The sequence below is a fragment of the Mandrillus leucophaeus genome, unplaced genomic scaffold (assembly GCF_000951045.1).
Source record: "Mandrillus leucophaeus isolate KB7577 unplaced genomic scaffold, Mleu.le_1.0 Scaffold47, whole genome shotgun sequence".
Lineage (NCBI taxonomy): Eukaryota > Metazoa > Chordata > Mammalia > Primates > Cercopithecidae > Mandrillus > Mandrillus leucophaeus.
The window spans coordinates 697,132-703,080 of record NW_012105031.1 but is presented as its reverse complement, the minus strand read 5'-3'; positions in this window follow the sequence as shown (position 1 = coordinate 703,080).

Below are 5,949 nucleotides of genomic sequence, written 5' to 3'. Positions count from 1 at the left end.
GGCGCCAGCCACCACGCCTGGCTAATTTTTTGTATTTTTAGTAGAGACGAGGTTTCACCATGTTAGCCAGGATGGTCTCGATCTCCTGACCTTGTGATCCGCCTGCCTCGGCCTCCCAAAGTGCTGGGATTACAGGCGTGAGCCACTGTGACTGGCCAATTTGGATATTTATACATGCAGCTGAATAGAATGTTAGATGATAGTGTCTAAGTCACATTTACATGTAAACAAGTATTTAATTCTAAGACCTACTGATCAGAAAAAAAAAAAAAAATCAAAATTTGGAATGCTACATAAAAAATCAGAGAATCACAAAATATAAGGAAAACAGATGATCAAACTCACAAATTGCAGGCAAAATATTGTATCTAATACATGTATAATGTCATATCATAATTGTAAAAAATGTTTAGGACTTGCATAGATTGTAAAACGTCATTTATTACATATGGCAAGTTAAGGCCTAAGCATTTCTAGTATTGTTAAAAACAATGTCATATACCTAGTTTCTGTGAGAAAAATATCTGTATCTGACTTACCTATTAATATTTTGCTAATTAAAATATATCAACATGGATTCAGAGCAAGAGCCAAACCTTAAAGCAAGAATGAAAAAAGAACTGTAAGATGTAAAATTTATTGTGATGAAAGACCTATGTTTTAGAGTAATTGAATATAAGGTCTGAAGAAGAATTTGTCTTCATAGAATAAACTTTAAAAATCAAACTAGAGAGTTGTGTTTTCATATGCACTCAGTTCAAAATATTTTCTAGTTTTCCTTTAGATTTATTTTTTAAACCATGAGGAATTATTTGTCACATCTCTGAGAATTTTCAAGATACTGACTTCTAATTTAATTCCATTGTAGTTAGAAGACAAATTTGTCATGGCTTGAATAATTTTAAATCTTTTGAGACTCACTTTATGGCTCAGCACATGGACTGTTATTTAGAAGTGTTTCAATACAGCAGAAACTATTTTGCTAGTTTTGTATGAAGAACACCATAAACATCAATTAACCAAGTTGGTTAATAGCATTACCTACATCTTTGGTATTCTTACTAATTTCTATTTTACTTTTCCTAACAATTTTTGGGAGAGTAATAGTGAAATATCTGACTATAATTATGAATTTGTCTGTCTCTTATGTAAGTTCTATTATTTTTTGCTGTATGTGTTTTGAAGCTCTGATTCTGGGTGAATACACATTCAGGATTGTTACTTACTTTTATGAATTTATTCCTTTATTATTGTAAAATGACTGTTTGCATTCCTGGTAATATTCTTTGTTCTGAAATCTAGTTTCTTTGATACTAATTACTCTAAAGCTTTTAATTGGATTGGCAGGGGTTGGTCTTTTCCATAATTTACTTTCTTTGCTATTACTTTATTTGAACATTTGTATTCAAAGATTTTTGTGTTTGTTCTTTCTTTTCTTTTTTTTTTTCTTTTGTTTTGTAGGTAGCAAATATTTGGGCCTTGCTGTTTTATTTCATGTGAAATCCTCTGTCTTTTTAGGGGGCAAGAGTATTTAGACAATTTACATTTAATGTGATTAAACACATTTAGATCAATCATTTTCAACTTGTTTTATCATGCGTTTTTTTCTCCTTTTTCTTTTTTATATCTTCTTTTAAATTGTGCATTTTTATAATTTCCTTTTATATCCGTTGTTGAATTATTAGCTGTAACTATTTGTTGGGTTGTTTTAGTTTTTGTGTTAAGGATTATTTTATACACCACTGAACTTCAAGTGACAAATTACAATTTCGCTAGTATAAGCACCTTTTAAAAGTACGCACTTATTACTCCTCCCCAAATATTTGTGCCACATACCTCTATATAAGTCATAATAACACAAATTATTTCTAGTTATTTTACTTCAAATAAATTATCTGTCGGTACATTAGTAGACACTGTTTTTAGAGCAGCTTTACTAAACATAAAATCTAGAGCAGTTTACAGAAAAAAAAAAAATGAGTAGAAAAGTGTAGGGATATTTCAAATGCCCCTGCAACACCCCCACCCAGTTTCTCCTCTTATTAAAATCTTCCATTAATATGGTACATTCCTTACAATCATAAGTTAGTATTGTTACATTATTATTAACTAAAGTCCTTTTTTACATTAGGATTCACTCTTTGTGCCATACAAGCTTATGGATTTTAACAAATGCGGAATGGTATGTGTTCAGAATTAGAATATCATACAGAGTATTTTTACTGCCCTAAAGATCTCTTATGTTCCTCTTATCCATCCCTGTCTCCTTCTCCACTGAATCATTGGCAACGATTGTTTTTATTACTGTCTCCATAATTTTGGTTCTTTTTCCAGAATATCATATAGTTGGAATCATACAGTGCATAGTCTTTTTAAAATTATCTTCTTTCACTTAGCAACTGCATTGCATTTAGGGTTCCTCCAAGTCTTTTCATGAGCAAATTATGTAAATATTTTAAGAAGATTTATGTAAGTTACCTTTGCCAGCTTTCCTTATTCCTTTGTGTAGGTCAAGAGTTCCATCTGGCATTCTTTTCTTTCCGCTTGAAAAACTTCCCTTAATTTCTTTTTTTTCTTTCTTTCTTTTTTTTTTTTTTTTTTTTTTTTTGAGACGGAGTCTCGCTCTGTCGCCCAGGATGGAGTGCAGTGGCGCGATCTTAGATCACTCCAAGCTCCGCCTCCCGGGTTCACTCCATTCTCCTGCCTCAGCCTCCCCAGTAGCTTGGACTACAGGCGCCCGCCACCACGCCCGGCTAAGTTTTTTGTATTTTTAGTAGAGATGAGGTTTCACTGTATCAGCCAGGATGGTCTCGATCTCCTGACCTGGTGATCTGCCTGTCTCAGCCTTCCAAAATGCTGAGAAAACAGGCATGAGCCACTGCGCCCAGCCCATTTAATTTTTCAAATACAGATATTTTGGTAATGAAATCTTTATCTTTTTTGTATCTGAAAAGTTATTTATTTATTCTTTGTTTTTTGTGAAGTATTATAGTATAAATAATTCTTGGTTGACTTTTATTCCTTTCACTCTTTAAAGAATATCATTCCACTCTTTTATAGCATACATTGTTTCTCATTAAAAAAAAAAAAAAATCTGATGTTATCCTTATCTTTCTTTTCTATTTGTACAAAAAGTCTGTATTGTATGGTTCCACTGATACAAATTTCTAGAAATTTCAATCTAAGCTACATTGACAAAAAGCAGATTGGTGGTTGCCTGATAACAAGGAGAGTGAGAGGAAAAACGTTAAAAGGAGGCACAAAGGGACTTTTGATGGTGACTAATTGGTTTATTATCTAAATTATGATAGTGGTTTTATGGTGGATATATATGTCAAATATTATATGTCACATATCACTTGTCAAGCCTGTAAAATATCAAAATGAAGATTTTTTTCCTCTGATCAGCAGGAAGCCAAAAAATATAGTCATAATGACTGGCATCCATAAATCTTGATGTACTTCGAAGTAGTAAAAATTGTAGGTTAAAAGCAGGAAGAGGGTAATATATGGCATCAGTTAAAAGGTTATTTTAATAACCATATTTAAGAGTAAAGATCTTTCAAAAATTATCATCTTACTGTATAAAGAGGAGTGAACATGCTAGAGTCCTGGAGAAATCACTATAATTGTTCCAGAACACTCAAATGACAAGGGAAGAATACCCCAAGTGGGCACACACTAGGCATGCGGCCCCTCCCAAGTGATTGCAGGCCACTGTGCATGCGAACAGTCCACCTAAAGGGAAGAATCGGAGCAGAAGTGACTCAATCCCCTGGAAGAGAGCCAGTGTACAAAACTGGAAATCAAAGGTCAAGCCGCACACTGCATCTCTCAAGTCACCCACTTGGCCATTTTACAAGTGTACTATACTTCCTTTTGTTCCTGCTTTAAAATTTTTAGCAAACTTTCACTCCTGCTCTAAAACTTGCCTTGGACTCTCCTGCCTCATGCACCTCAGTCAAATTCTTTCTTCTGAGGAGGCAAGAATTGAGGTTGCCGCAGACCCACATAGATTTGCCACAACTAACATACCATGAGCCAAAAATAGGAGAATATGGGCCCAATGTCAATGTTGAGGGGACATAGTTTAACAAAATAATGTTAAACAGTAATTTAATACCTAACTGTGTCATAGAAGAATTTCATACTTAAGAATATTGTATTTTAAAATAGTAAAAATAAAATGGATTTTTCTTTTCTTTTCTTTTTTTTTTTGTTTAGATAGAATCTCACTCTGTCACCCAGGCTGGAGTACAGTGACGCAATCTCGGCTCACTGCAATTTCCGCCTCCAGGGTTCAAGTGATTCTCCTGCCTCGGCCTCCCAAGTAGCTGGAATTACAGACATCTGCCACCATGCCCAGCTAAATTTTTTTTTTATTTTTAGTAGAGATGGAGTTTCACCATGTTGGCCAGGCTGGTCTTGAACTCTTGACCTCAGGTGATCCACCTGCCTTGGTCTCCCAAAGGGCTGTCATTACAAGCTAGAAAATATTTGTCGCCCAGCTGGAAAATATTTTTAAAACCATTTAAGGAAAGGTATGATTGTGGTATGATTCTTTGCCTTCGTTAGAGGGGTTTTGGAAGCAGACTTATCTTTGAGAATTTCCATGTAATAGAAAAATATTATACAGGTATTGAGGAAAACTAATTCACTCTTCTCATTTAACTCTGGATTTAGTTGGTGCTGAGGCTGAACTCATGAGGAAGAGCTGCTGATGATCAGATAGAAGTAGAATAAGAGGGAGGCTGAGATGGAGTTTGAAATTGGACTGTATGGGTAGATATTGCAGATGATATATTTGAAAAAAAAAACAATATACATACTGGGAGATAACCAGCATGAAGACTATCGTTTACTTCCAGTTTACTGTGAAGCTGGAGATGGGTAATATTTAACAGGAATCTGGAAACAACTAAAAAGCGACAAACTAATATTTGAGTGACACCACCGACAATCTTCTGCTTTATTTGGCCATGTCGACCTCTGAAGCTTCCAGGATTTGAGGCAGTGATTATCCTGTCCTTCAACTTCCAGAGATCAAATTTGGGCCTCCTAGTGGTCAGTGAGAACCATCACTGCTATTCTGTTGGAGATAAGGATTCCTGACATATAAGGTACTAGAGGAGAAGTATAACAGAATCTTCTGCAAAAATGGACAAGCAGAGATTAGAAGTTGATATACTTTAGACTATTTATGTGGAATGAAATTTCACAAAGAAGTAAACTAACTACATAAATGTTTAATTAGACCTGCAGTTATGTGACCGGCAAACAAATGAGCAAACAAAAATAATTAAGAAAATAGCTTATCTCCTTGCAAACATCTCTAATGTTAAAAGTACGTAAACGTTGTAAACAGTCATAATTGTTATAATTGGAGCATACAGTACTCAACACTCAATTAAGACAACTAGTCGGCATTTTAGACTTTTTTTTGTTTTGTTTTTGCCAATTGTGAACCTGCTGCACCTTGATTTATTATTTATTTACTTATTCATTTTTATTATTATACTTTAAGTCCTGGTCTACATGTGCAGAACATGCAGGTTTGTTACACAGCCATACACGTGCCATAGTGGTTTGCTACACCCATCAATCCTTCATCTACATTAAGTATTTCTCCTAATGTTATCCATCCACTAGCCCCCAACCCCCAACAAGCCACAGTGTATGATATTCCCCTCCCTGTGTCCATGTGTTCTCATTGTTCAACTCCCACTTATGAGTGAGAGCATGCAGTGTTTGGTTCTCTGTTCTTGTGTTAGTCTGCTGAGAATGATGGTTTCCAGCATCGTCCACGTCCCTGCAAAGGAAGGACTCATCCTTTCTTATGACTGTGTAGTATTCCACGGTGTATATGTGCCACATTTTCTTTATCCAATCTATCACTGATGGTCATTTGGGTTGGTTCCAAGTCTTTGCTATTGTGAACAGTGCTGCAAT